This window comes from Panulirus ornatus, chromosome 26, assembly GCF_036320965.1.
Source record: "Panulirus ornatus isolate Po-2019 chromosome 26, ASM3632096v1, whole genome shotgun sequence".
Lineage (NCBI taxonomy): Eukaryota > Metazoa > Arthropoda > Malacostraca > Decapoda > Palinuridae > Panulirus > Panulirus ornatus.
In genome coordinates, this window is record NC_092249.1 from 10,471,128 (window position 1) to 10,489,957 (window position 18,830).

Sequence of the window (18,830 nt, forward strand, 5' to 3'; positions counted from 1 at the left end):
ATAACCTTATACCACATACAACACCCATTTATAACCTTACATCACATACAACATCCACCAACAGCCTTATATCACATACATCACCCACCTACAACCTTACATCACGTGAATGCAGCACCCTTGTACAACCTTACATCACATACAACACTTGTGAATAATCTTACATCGTATACAGCACCCACGTACATCCTTACATCACATACAGCACCCACCTACAACTATACATCATATACAACACCCACCTATATCCTTGCATCATATACATTACTCACAAACGAACTTACATTAAATACAGAACCACCCACAACCTTATATCACATACAGCACCCATTTAAAACCTTCCATCACATACAGCACCTTCCTATAAGCTTACATCACATACAACACCTACCTACAACCTTACATCACATACAGCACCCACCTACAGCACGCACCTACAGCCTTACATCACACACATCACCCACTACGACCGTACATCACATTCAACACCCAAGTACAACCTTAAATCAAATACAGCACCCAAATACAAACTGAAATCACGTGAATGCAGCACCCTCCTACAACCTTACATCATATAAAACACAAAGCAACAACCTTACATCACATACTAATATCCATATACAACCTTACATCACATACAGCATCCCACCTACAGCATTACATCATACACAACACCCACCTATAACCTTACATCACATACATTACTCACCCACAACCTTACACTAAATATATAACCGCCAACAACCTTAAATCACATACAATACCCATGTAAAACCTTACATCACATAAAACTCCTTCCTATAACCTTACATCACATACAACACCTACCTACAACTTTACATCACATACAGCACACACCTAGAGCCTTACATCACATACAGCACCCACTACAACATTACATCACAACACCCACCTACAACCTTACATCAAATACAGCACCCACCTACAACCTACATCACGTGAATGCAGCACCCACCTACAACCTTATATCACCTGAATGCAGCACCCACCTACAACTTCACATTACACACAACACCCACGTACTACCTTACATCACAAACAGCACCCACTTACAACCTTACATCACATACAACACTTACGTATAACCTTATATCATATACAAAACCCACCTACAACCTTACATTATGTGAATGCAGCATCCACATGCAACCGTATATCACATACAAAATCCACCTGCAACCTTACATCACCTACAACAGCCACCTAAAACCTTACTTCATGTACAGCACCCACCTAAACCTTACATGACATAAAACACTCACATATAACATTACATCACATACAGCACCTACCTACAATTTTACATCGCATACAGCACCCACCTACAACCTTACATCGCATAGAAATCCCATCTGGAATCTCATATTGCATACAACGCCCACCTAAACCTTACATCACAAACAGCACCTACCTACAACCTTACGTCACATACAGCACCCACCTAAAACCTTACATCACATACAACATCCACCAACAACCTTATATCACATACAGCACCCACCTACAACCTTATAGCACTTACAGCACCCACATACAACCTTACATCACATACAGCACCCACCTACAATCTTACATGGCATACAGCACCCACTTACAACATTACATTACATACAACACCCATCTACAACCTTATATCACATACAGCACCCAACTACAACTTTACATCACATACAGCACCCACCTATAACCTTACATCACAAAGAACACCAACCTACAACCTTAAATCACATACAACACCCACCTACATCCTTACATCGCATACAGCACCTACCTATAACATTACGTCACATACAGCACCCACCTACAACATTACATCACATACAACATTCATCAACAAGCTTACATCACATACAGCACCCACTTACAACCTTACATCACAACCTTGCATCACATAAAACACCCACCTATAACCTTACATCACATGCTACACACATCTACAACCTTACATAACATACAGCACCCACGTACATTACATCACATACAACACTCACCTATAACCTTATATTACATACAGCACCTACTTACAACCTTATATCACGTATAGCCCCCACCAATAACCTTATTTTACATGCAGCACTTAACTACAACCTTACATCTTATACAACACCAACCTACAACCTTATGTCATATACAAATCCCACCTACAACCTTATATTACATACAACATCCACCTGAAGACTTACATCACATACAGCACCCACCTACAACCTTACGTCACATACAGCACCCACCTACAGCCTTACATCACATACAACATCTACTAACAACTTTATATCACATCCAGCACCCATCTAGGATCTTTAATAAAATATAGCACCACCTTCAAACTTACATCATATACAGCACATACCTACAACCTTATAACACTTACAGCACTCTACATACATGCTGCACCCACTTACAATCTTATATCACATACAGAACCGACCTACAAAGTTATATCACATACAGGACCCACCTACAACCTTGAAACTTATACAGCACCATCCTATAACCTTTTATCACGCGAATACAGCACTCACCTACAACCTTGCATCACATAGAACACCTACCTACAACCTTATACCACATACAACACTCACCTACAACCTTACATCACATACACCACCTACCTAAAACTTTACATCAAATACAACATCCACCTAAAACCTTACATCACATACATTGCTCACCCACAACCTTACACTAAACACAGAACCACCCACTACCTTACATCAAATACAGCATCCATCTAAAACCTTACATTACATACACCACCCACCTATAACCATACATCGCATACAACACCCACCTACAACCTTACATCACATACATGACCTACCTACAGCCTTACATCACATACAGCACCCACTTACAACCTTACATCACATACAATACCCACCTAGAACCTTACATCAAATACAGCACCCGCCTACAACCTTACATCACGTGAAAGCAGCACTTACCTACAACATTACATCAAATACAACATCCACCTAAAACCTTACATCACATACATTGCTCACCCACAACCTTACACTAAACACAGAACCACCCACTACCTTACATCAAATACAGCATCCATCTAAAACCTTACATTACATACACCACCCACCTATAACCATACATCGCATACAACACCCACCTACAACCTTACATCACATACATGACCTACCTACAGCCTTACATCACATACAGCACCCACTTACAACCTTACATCACATACAATACCCACCTAGAACCTTACATCAAATACAGCACCCGCCTACAACCTTACATCACGTGAAAGCAGCACTTACCTACAACATTACATCACGTGAATGCAGCACCTACCTACAACCTTACGTCACATACAACACCCACATACAACCTTATATCGCATACAGCACTTATCTACCACCTTACATCACATACAATACTTACGTATAACCTTACATAATATAGAGTACCCATCTACAACCTTACATCAAGTGAATGAACCACCATATACAACCTTACATCACATACAACATCCAGCTACAACCTTACATCACCTATAACACCCACCTACAACCTTACATATATAACACCCACCTACAACTTTATATCACATATGACACTCACAAATAACATATCATATAGAGCTATTACAACTATATAGCACATAGAACAACCACCTACACCCTTACATCGCATACAAAACTCACCTAGAACCTTACATAGTATACAGTACCCACCTACACCCTTACATCACATACAGCACGCACCTTCATCCTTACATTACGTGAATGGTGCAACCACGTACAGCCTTACATCACAAAAAACACCCACCTACAACCTTACATCACATACAACACCCACGTACAATATTACATCACAAAACACACATCTATAACCTTACATTACATACAGCACCCACCTATAACCTTACATCACATACAGCACCCACCTACAACCTTACATCCCATACAACACAAAAACCACAACCTTATATCACATACAGCACCCACGTACAATATTACATCACATACAACACCCACCTATAACCTTACATTACATACAACACTCACCTACAACCTTACATCACATACAGCACCCACCAACAACCTTACATCACATACAGTACACACCTACAATATTACGTGACATACAGCACCCGCTTACAATATTACATCACATACAACACTTACGTATAACCTTACATCATATACAATACCCACATACAACCTTATATCACATACAGCACCTACCTATAACCTTGCATCACATACACCACCTACCTAAAACCTTAAATCACATTCAACACCCACCTACAACTTTACATTACATACAACACCCACCTACAACCTTACATCACATACACCACCTACCTACGACCTTACGCCATATATAGTACCCACCTACAACCTTACAACACATACATCTACCAACAACCTTACATCTCATATAGCACCTACCGACAACCTTACATCACGTGATTGGAGCACCCATGAATAACTTTACATCACATACAACACCCACCTACAACCTTAAATCACATACAACACCCACCTACAACTTTACATCTCATACAGCACCCACCTACAACCTTACATCACATACATCACCCACCTATAACCTTACATTACATACAACACCCACCTAAAACATTACATCTTATAAAACATCCACCTATAACCTTACATTACATACAACATCCACTTAAAACCTTGCATAACAAACAGCATTTACCTACAACATGCATCACATACAGCACCCACCTAAAACCTAACATCACATACAACACCCACCTATATCCTTAGATTACATACAACACCCACCTAAAACCTTATATCACATACAGCACCCGCCTACAACATTACGCCACAAACAGCACCCACCTGCAACCTTATTTCACATACAACATCCACCAACAACCTTACATCACATATAGCACCTACCTAAAACCTTATATCACGTAAATGCAGCACCCATGTACAACCTTACATCACGTATAACACCCACCTACAACCTTCAATCACACACAACACTCACCTACAGCTTTACATCACATACAGCCCCCACCTACAACCTTACATCATATACAACACCCACCTACAATCTTATATCATATACAGCACCGACCTACAACTTTACATCACATAGAGCACGCACCTGTTACCTTACATCATGTGAATAAAGCCTCCATGTACAGCCTTACATCTCCATGTACAGCCTTACATCACATGTATCACCCAACTACAATCTTACGTCACATACAACACTCACCTACAACCTTAGATCACATAGAACACCCACCTACAAACTTACATCACAAACACCCACCTACAACCATACATCACATGCAGCACCCAAGTACAACCTTACATCACATACAACACTTACGTATAATCTTACAGCACTCACCTACTACCCTACATCACGTGAATGCAGCACACACATACAACCTTACATCACATACAACATCCACCTACAACCTTACATCACCTACAACACCCACCTACAATCTTACATCATATACACTACACACCTACAACCTTACATCACAAACAGCACTCATATATAACATTACATCACATACAGCATCTGCCTACAACTTTACATTAAATACAGCACCCACCTACAACCTTACATCACATACAACACTTACGTATAATCTTGCACCGTATACAGCATCCACCTACACCCTTATATCACGTACAGCACCCAACTACAACCTTACATCACATACAGCACCCACCAACAACCATACATCACATACAACACCAATCTACAATCTTACATGGCATATAGCACCCACTTACAACACTACATCAAATACAACACATATCTATAGCCTTACATCACATACAGCACCCACCTACAGCCTTATATCACATCACATATATCATATATCACATATCACATCAGCACCTTACATCACATAGAACACCCACCTAAAACCCTAAATCATTTATAACACCCTCCTACAACCTTGCATTACATAAAACAACAATCTACAGAATTACATCACATATAGTACCCACCTACAGCCTTACGTCACATACTGCAACCACCTACAACCTTACATCACATACAACATCCATCAATAAGCTTACATCACATACAGCGCCCACCTGCAAACTTACATCACGTGACTGCAGCACCCAAGTACAACTTAACATCACATACAACACCCACCTACAACCTTACATCATATACAACAACCACCTATAATCTTAGATCACATACAGCACCCACGTACAATATTACATTACATACAACACTCTCCATAACCTGATATTGCATACAGCACCCACCTACAACCTTATATCATGTACAGCACCCACATACAATCCTATACAACATCCAACACTCACATATAACCATACATCACATACAGCACTTACTTAAAACCTTATATGATATACAGCACAGACCTACAACCTTATATCACGTGAATGCAGCACCCACATAAAATCTTACATCACATACAACATCTACCTACAGCCTTATATCACCTACAACACCCATCTACAACCTTACATAATATACAGCTCCCACCTACAACCTTACATCACATAATACACTCACATATAACATTACATTACATACAGCATATACCTACAACTTTACATCACATACAGTACCCATCTACAACCTTTTATCACATACAACGCCCATCTAAAACCTTTCATCACATACAACACCCACCTACAACCTTATACCACAGAGCACCGAACTACAACCTTACTTCACATAAAACACTTAAGTATAACCTTACATCATATACAGCACACACCTACAACCCTACAACACGTGAATGCAGCACCCACATACAGTCTTACATCACGTACAACATCCACCTACAGCCTTATATCACCTACAACACCCACCTTCAACCTTACTTGATATACAGCACACACCTGTAACCTTACATCACGTGCAACACTCACATATAACATTACATTACATACAACATCCCACGTATAACCTTACATCACATACAGCACCCACCTACAATCTTGCATGGCATACAGCACCCACTTATAACATTACATCACATACAACATCCATATATAACCTTACATCACATACAACACTCGCTTACAACCTTAAATCACATAAAACACCTACCTATAACCTTACATTACATACAACACCCACCTACAACCTTATATCACACACAGCACCCACCAACAGCCTTACATCACATACAGCACCATCCTACAACCTTACATCACGTGAACGCAGCACCCATGTACAAACTTACATTACATAAAACACCCACCTACAACCTTATATCACATACAACATCCATCTACAACCTTACATCACATACAGCACACACGTACAATATTACATCACATACAACACTCACGCATAAGCTTACATTACATACAGCACCCATCTACAACCTTACATATAGAGCACCTATCATATAGAGCACCTACCTACAAACTTACATCACATACAACACTCACGTATAACTTCACATAGAGCACTTACCTACAACCTTATATCATATACAGCACCCACCTAAAACCTTACATCACATACAACACCCACCTACAACCTTACATTATATACTACACCCACCTACGACCTTACATCACATACAGCACCCAGCTACAACCTTACGTCACATACAGCACCCAGCTACAACCTTACGTCACATACAGCACCCAGCTACAACCTTACATCACATACAGCACCCAGCTACAACCTTACATCACATACAACTTTCACCAACAACCTTATATCACATACAGCACCCATCTACAATCTTACAATAAATTCAGCACCACATATAACATCACATAGAGCACCCACATACAACCTTAAAGCACCCACCTACAACCTTACATGATATACAGCACCGACCTCCAACCTTACATCACATACAGCACCCACCTTCAATCTTACATCACCTATAGCACCGACCTATAAACTTAAATCACATACAACACCCACCTACAATCTTACAACACATACAGCACCCACCTATAACCTTTTATTACGTGAACGCAGCACCCACCTATAACCTTGCATCATATACAACACCCACCTACACCCTTACATCACAAACAACTCCCACCTACGACCTTATATCACATACAACACTCAAGTTGTCTGACATCACATACAGCACGAACTTACAACTTTCCATCATATACAGCACCCACCTACAACCTTACATCACATACAAGTATACATCCTTACATCACATACAGCGCCCACCTACAGCTTTACATAATATAAAACACCCACCTCTAACCTTACATCACATACATTACTTACCCATAACCTTACATTAAATACAGAGTCACCCAATTCTTACATCACATACGACACACATCTAAAACCTTACATAACATATAAAACCCTCCTATAACCTTATATCACATATAATACCCATCTACGACCTTACATCACATACAGCACCTACCTACAGTCTTTCATCACATACAGCACCCAGTTACAACCTTATATCACATACAACACCCACCAGCAACCTTATATCAAATACAGCACCCACGTACAACCTTATGTCACATACAATACTTACGTACAACCTTATATTATATACAGCACCCACCTACAACCTTACATCACGTGAATGCAGCACCCACATACAAATTCACATCACATACAACATCCACCTACAACCTTATATCACAAACAATACCCAACTACAACCTTAACAACATAGAGTACCCACCTACAACCTTTCTTCACATACAACACTTACGTACAACCTTATATCATATACAGCACCCACCTACAACCTTACATCACGTGAATGTAGCACCCACATAAATCTTACATCACATACAACATCCACCTACAACCTTAAATCACCTACAACACCCATGCAAACCTTATATCATATATAGCACCAACCTACAACCTTATATCATATACAGCACTCACATATAACATTACATAGAGCACCTACCTACAACTTTACATCACATACAGCACCTACCTACAGCCTTACATCACATACAACACCCACCTAAAGCCTTACATCATATACATCATCCACCTACACCCTTACATCACATACAGCATCCACAATCTTACATCACATACAGCTGCCACGTTCAACCTTACATGGCACCCACTTACATTACATCACATACAACACCCATCTATAGCCTTACATCACATAGAGCACCCACTTATAACCTTACATCACATAGAATATCAACCAAAAACCTTACCTCACATACATCACCCACCTACGAAATTACATCATGTGAATGAAGCACCAATGTAGAATCTTACATCACATATAACACCCACCTACAACCTTACATCACATACAAAACCCACATACAACCTTATATCACATACAAAACCCACATACAACCTTACATCACATACAGCACCCACCTACAACTTTACATCATATACAACACCCACCTATAACCTTACATCACATACATTACTCGCAAACAACCTCACATTAAATACAGAAAGACCCACAACCTTACATCACATACACACTCATCTAAAACCTTACATCGCACACTGCACCCTCCTATTACCTTACATCACATACAATACCTACCTACAACCTTACATCACATACAACACCCACCTACAGCCTTACATCACATACAGCACCCAATATAACCTTACATCACATACAACACTCAACTACAACCTTACATGAAATACAGCACCCACCTTCAACCTTACATCACATACAGCACCCACCTACAACTTTACATCATATAGAACACCCACCTATAACCTTACATCACATACATTACTCACCCAGAACCTTACACTGAATACAGAAACACCCACAACCTTACATCACATGCACCACCCATCTAAAATTTAACATGACATACATCACCCTCCTATAATCTTACATCACATACAACACCTACCTCCAACCTTACATCACATACAGCGCCCACCTACAGCCTTACATCAAATACAGCACCCACCTACAACCTTGCATCACATACAACACCCACCTACAACCTTACATCACATATAGCACTCACCTACAACCTTATATCACATACATTATCCACTACATCCTTACATCACATACAACATCCGCCTATAGCGTTACATCAAATAAAGCACCCACCTACAACCTTACATGACGTGAGTGCAGCACCCATATACAACCTTGCATCACATACAACACCCACCTAGAACCTTACCTCACATACAGCACCCACCTACCACCTTACATCACATACAACACCGACCTAGAACCTTACATCATATACAGCACTCATCTACAACCTTACATCACGTGAATGCATCACCCACATACAACCTTATATCACATACCACATTCACCTACAACCTTACATCACCTACAAAACCCACCTAAACCTTACATCTGCAGCACCCACCTACAACCTTATATCACATGCAACACACACATAACATTACATCTCATACAGCACCCACCTACAACCTTACATCATATAAAACACTTACGTATAACTTTACTCTGTATACAGCACCAACCTACACCCTTACATCACATACAGAACCCACCTACAACCTTACATCATGTGAATGCAGCACCCATGTACAACCTTGTTTTACATAAAACACCCATCTACAACGTTACATCCATACAATACACACACCTACAACCTTATTTCACATACAGCACAAACGTACAATATTACATCACATGCAATACTCATCTATAACATTATATTACATACAGCACCCAGCTACAACCTTATATCACGTACAGCACCAATCTACAACCTTGCATCACATACAATACTCAATTATAGCTTTACATCACTTACAGCATTACCTACAACCTTACATCGCATACAGAGCCCATCTACAACCTTTCACATATACAACACGCATATAACCTTGCATTACGTATAACATCCACCTAAAGCCTTACATCACATACAGTACCCGCCTTATGCCACATACAGCACCCACCTACAACCTTACATCACAATACATCCTCCAACAACTTGATATCACATATAGCAACTACCTACAACATTACTTCGCGTGAATGCAGCACCTATGTACACCCTTACATCACATACAACACCCATGTACAGCCTCACATCACATACAACATACACCTACAACCTTATATCACATAGGGAACCCACGTACAGTATTACATCACATACAACACTCACCTATTACCTTACATTACATACAGCACCCACCTACAACCTTACATTACAAACAGCACCCACCAACAGCTTTACATCACATACAGCACATACCTACAATCTTACATGGCATACAGCACCCTCTTACAACATTACATCACATACGACACCCATCTATAACCTTACATCCTATACAGCACCCACCTACAACATTATATCATACAGCACTCACCTATAACCTCATCACCTACAACACCCCCCTAAAACCTTAAATCACATTCAAGACCTACCTACAACCTTACATTACATACAACACCCACCTACAACCTTACATTACACACAGCACCCATCTACAACCTTAAGTCAAACACAGCACCCACCTACAACCTTACATCACATACAACACCCAACTACAACCTTACATCACATCCAGCACCCACCTACAGCCTTACATCACATACAACACCCACCTACAACCTTATATCATATACAACACTAACCTAAAACCTTACATCACATAATGCACCCACCTACAACCTTACATCACACACAATACCCACCTGTAACTTTACATTACATACACCACGCACCCACAACCTTATATTAAATACAGCACTACCTACAACCTCATATCACATACAGCAACCACCTACAACCTTACATCACTTACAGCACCTACTTACAACCTTATATTACAAACAACACCCACCTACAACCTTACATCACATACAGCACCAACCTACAACCTTATATCACATAGCACCCACCTACAGCCTTATATCACATACAACACCCACCTATAACCTTACATCATATACAACATCCGCCTATTACCTTATATCACGTGAATGCACCAACTTCCTAAAACCTTGCATTACATACAACACCCACTTACAACGTTCCATTATCTACAGCAACCAACTACAACCTAACATCACACACAGCGCCCACCTACAACCTTATAGTTACTACAACACCACTTAAAACATTACATCGTGGATGTGATACCCAACTACAACCTTACAGCACATACAGCACTCACCTATAACCTTATTTCAAATACACCACCCACCTACAACCATACTTCACGTACAACACCCACCTAAAATCTTACACAATATACAGCACCTACCTACAACATTACATCACACACATCGAACTTACATTATATCACATAAAAGACCCACCTACAACCTTTTATCACATACCGCACCCGCCTATAACCCTATATCAAGTAAATGCAGCACCCATTTACAACCTTACATCACATAGAGCACCACCTAAAACCTTATATCACATATAGCACCAACCTACAACCTTACATCAAATATAACACTTACGTATAACCTTACATCACATACAGCACCTACCTACAACCTTATATCACATACAACACCAACCCACAACCTTACATCGTATACCGCACCAACCTACAACCTTATTTTATGTGGTTGCAGCACCCACCTACAACCTTACATCACATACAACACCCATCTCCAACCTTACATTATATACAGCACCCACCTATAACCTTACATCACATACAACGCTCACGTATAACCTTACATTACATGCAGCACTTACCTACATCCTCACATCACATACATCACCCATCTATAACATTACATAACAAAAAACAACCACCTACACCCTTACATAACATACAGCACCCACGTACAACCTTACACCACATACTGCACCCATTTATAACCTTACATTACAAGCTACACCCATCTACATCCTTACATCACATACAGCACCCACCTACAACATAACATCACATACCGCACCCACTTATAACCTTACATCACAAGCAACACCCATCTACATCCTTACATCACATACAGCACACACCCACAACCTTACATTACATACAGCACCACTTACAACCTTACATCACATACAGCACCCACCTACAACCTTATATCACATAGAGCACTTACCTACAACCTTACATAACATGCAACACCCACCTGCAGCCTCACATCACATACAGCACCCACTTACAACCTTAAATCACACACACCACCCACCTACAACCTTATATCACATACAACACCCACCTACAACCTTACATCACATACAACACCCACCAACAACCTTACATCATATACAGCACCCACCTAAACCTTACATCACATACAACGCTCACGTATAACCTTACATCACATACAGCACCTACCTACATCCTTACATCACATACATCACCCATATATAACCTTACATAACATAAAACACCCACCTACACCCTTACATCACATACAGCACCCACGTACAACCTTACATCACATACAGCACCCACCTATAACCATACATCACATGCAAAACCCATCTACATCCTTACATCACATACAGCACCCACTTACAACATTACATACAACACCCAACCATAACCTTACATCACATACAGCACACACTCAGAACCTTACATTAAATACAGCACCACTTACAACCTTACATCATATACAGCACCCACCTACAACCTTACATCACATAGAGCACTTACCTACAACCTTACATAACATGCAACACCCGCCTACAGCCTTACATCACATACAGCACCCACCTACAACCTTAAATCACATACAACACCCACCTACAGCCTTAAATCACTCACAGCACCCACCAACAATCTTCTAGCACATACAACACCCACCTACAACCTTACATCACATACAACACCCACCTACAACCTTACATTATATACAGCACCCACTTATAACTTTACATCACATACAACGCTCACGTATAACCTTACATCACATGTAGCACCTACCTACATCCTTACATCACATACATCACCCATATATAACCTTACATAACGTAAAACACCCACCTACACCCTTAAATCACATACAGCACCCAGGTACAACCTTACATCACATACCGCACCCACCTATAACCCTACATCACGTGCAACATCCATCTACATCCTTACATCACATACAGCACCCACCTACAACATAACATCACATACAACACCCACCCATATCCTTACATCACATACAGCAAACAGTCGCAACCTTACATTAAATACAGCACCACTTACAACCTTACATCACATACAGCACCTACCTACAACCTTACATCACATACAACACCCACTTACAGCCTTACATCACATACAACACCCACCTACAATATTGCATCATATACAACGCCCACATTCATCCCTACATCATTTACAACAACCACCTACAACTTTACATCACATACAACACTCACGTATAACTTCACATCATATGCAACACCACCTACAACTTTTTCTCAAATACAGCACCCACCTACAACCTTATATCACATATAGCACTTGCTTACATCTTTACATCACATACAGCACCCACCTACAACTTTACATCATATATAGCACCACCTATACCCACACCTACAACCTTACATCACATACAACACTCACGTATAACCATATATCACATACAGCAGCTACCTACAACCTTTCATAACATACAGCACCCACCTATAACCTTATATCACAAACAACACCCACCTACAACCTTACATCATATACAACACCTACCTATAACCTTACATCATATGCAAAACTCATGTATAACCTTATATCACATACAGTACCTACCTAAAACCTTACATCACATTCAGCACCAAGCTACAGCTTTACATCACATACAACACCCTCCTGCAACCTTACATAACATACAGCACCCATCTACAACTTTATATCACATACAACACACAGTTATAACCTTACATCACATACAACACCCACCTGCAACTTTACATTAAATACAACACCACCTACAGCCTTACATAACATACCGCACCCACCTGCAACCTTGCATCACAAGCAGCACCCACCTACAACCTTACATCACATAAACATCTATCTACGACCATATATCACATACAGCACCCACCACAGCGCTGCATCACATACAACACCCACCTACAACCTTAAATAACATACAACACACACATACAACCTTACATCACATACATCACCCAACTACAACATTACATCAAATACAGCACCCACCTACAACCTTACATCACATACAACACCCACCTATAACCTAATATCACATACAGCAACCAGATACAACCTTACATCACATACAACACCCACCTGTAACCTTATATCACATACAGCACCCACCTATAACCTTACATTAAATACAGCACCTCCTACAACCTTACATCACATACAGCACCCACTCACAACCTTACATTAAATACAGCTCCACCTACAACTTTACATCACAAACCACCCACCTACAACCTTACATTACTTACAGCACCCACTTACAACCTTACAGTATATAAAACACCCACTTACAACTTTATATCACATACAGCACCTATAACCGTACATTACATACAGCACCGACCAAAAACCTTATATCACATACAACACCCACAAACAACTTTACATCTCATACAGCACCCACCTAGAACCTTATATAACGTGAATGCACCACCCACCTACAACCTTAGATCACATATAACACCCACCTACAACCTTACATTACCTATAACACCCTTACAACCTAACATCACATACAACACTCACGTATATCCTTACATCTCATACGGCACTTACAACTTTATATCTCATACAGCACCCACTTACAACCTTACATTAAATACAGCACCACCTACAACCTTAAATCACATACAGCACCCATCTAAAACTATACATCACATACAGCACGGAACTATAACGTTACATCACAGACAACACCCACATACAACCTTACATCACATACAGCACCCACCTACAACCTTACATCACATATATCACCCACCTACAGCCTTACATCACATAAAACACCCACCTACAACCTTATATCACATACAACACCCACCTACATCCTTGTATCACATACAGCACCGACCTACATTACATGAAATACAGCACCTACCTACAACCTTACATCACATACAACACTCATATATATCCTTATATTGCATATAGCACCCACGAACATTACATCACATACAACACTCACGTATAACTTTACATCACATACAGAACCCACTTACAACCTTACTACACATACAGCACCCAACTACAACCTCATATCACATAGAACACTCAGGTATAACCTTACATCACATACAGCACCCACCTACAACCTTATATGGCATAGAGCACCCACTTACAACCTTATATGGCATACAGCACCCATTTACATTCCATCATATTCAACACCAATGTATAACTTTACATCCATCACATACAACACCCACCTACAACCTTACATCACATACAGCACCCACCTAAAACCTTACGTCACATACACCACCCACCTACAACCTTACATCAAATAAAACATCTATCAACAACCTTACTTCACATACAGCACCCACCTACATCCTTACATCACAAATAGCACCGAACTATAACATTACGTGAATGCAGCACCAATCTACAACCTTACATCACATACAGCACCCATCTACAGCCTTATATCACATACAACACTCTCCTACAACCTTAAATCACAGAGCACCCACCTACAACCTTACATCCCATACAACACTCATATAACTTTATATCACATACAGCAACTACTTACAACCTTACATCACCTACGGCACCCACATAAGATCTTACATTACAAACAACACCCACCTACAGCCTTACATCACATACAGCACCCACATAAAACATTATATCACATACAACATTCACCTATAGCCTTACATCACCTACAGCACCCACCTACACAACCTTACATCACATACAACATTCACGTATGACCTTACATCACATACAACACTTACCTACAACCTTATATCACATACAACACTTACCTACAACCTTATATCACATACGGCACCCATTTACAACCATACGTCACATACAACACCCAATACAAACCTACATCATATACAACACCCACCTACAACTTTACATCATATATCACCCATCTACAACCTTATATCACATACAGCACCCACCTACAACTTTACATCACCCTCCGTTAATCTTACATCATATATAGCACCCAAACACAATCTTACATTAAATACAGCACCACCTGTAACCTTACATTACTTAATACACCCACCTACAACCTTACATCACTTATAGCACCCACCTACAACCTTACGTTACATACAACATCCACCGAAAACCTTACATCACATTGAGCACCCAGCTACAACCTTACATCACATACAGCACCCACCTACAACCTTACATCACATACAACATCCACCTACAACCTTACATCACATACAGCTCCGACCTACAACCTTACATCACATACAACGCCCACCTACAAACACATATACAGAACCCATCTACAGATCTACAGCTTTACATCACATACAATACCCACTTATAACCTTACATCACATACAACCACCTATAACCTTAAATCACATACAACACACACCTACAACCCTACATTACATACAACACCCACCTACAAACCTACATCACATACAACACCCACCTACAACCTTACATCACATACGACACTCACCAACAACCTTACATCACATACAGCACTCACCTACAACCTTACATAACATACAGCTCCGACCTAAACCTTATATCACATAAGACACCCACCTACAACCTTGCATCACTTGTAGTACCGACCTGCAACCTTATATCACATACAACACCCACTTACAGCCTTACATCACATACAACACCTACATACAACCTAATAAAACATATAGCACCCACCTACAACCGTACTTCACTTATAGCACCCACCTACAACCATATATCACATACAACACTCACGTATAATCTTACATAACATACAGCACCCACCTACAATCTTATATGGCATAGGGAAACCATTTACATTACATCACATACAACACAAATCTATAACCTTACATCACATGCAGCACCCACCTAGAACCTTACACCACATACAGCACCCACCTGCAATCTTACATCGCATACAACATCCACCAACAATATTAAATCACATACAGCACCATCCTAAAACCTTACATTACATGAATACAGTCCCATGTACAACCTTACATCACATACAATACCCAACTACAACCTTACATCACAGACAATACACACTTACAGCCTTACATCACATATTGCACCCACGCACAACATTACATCACATACAACACTCACTTATAAACTTACATGACCTACAGAACCCACCTACAACCTCACATCACATACAGCACCCACCTATAGCCTTACATCACATGCAAAACTCATGTATAAACTTATATAACATATAGCACCTACCTAAAATCTTACATCACATAAAGCACCAAACTATAACGTTACATCATATTCAACACTCACCTGCAACTTTCCATAACATAAAGCACCCACCTACAACTTTATATCACATAGAACACCCACCTATAACCTTACATCACATATTGCACCCACCCGCAACCCTACAGTAAATACAACACCACCAATAGCCTTACCTCAAATACGGCACAAACCTTCAACCTTACATCGCAAGCAGCACCCACCCACAACCTTACATCAAATACAACATCCACCTACGACCTTATATCACATACAGCACCCACCTGTAACCCTACATCACATATAAGACCCACCTACAACCTTAAATCACATACAACACCCACATACAACCTTACATCACATTCAACACCCACCTACAAACTTACATATAGCACCCACCTACAGCCTTACATCACAAAGCAGCCACCTGCAACCTTGCATCACATACAACACCCACTTACAACCTTGTATCTCATACAGAACCAACTTACAACCTTACA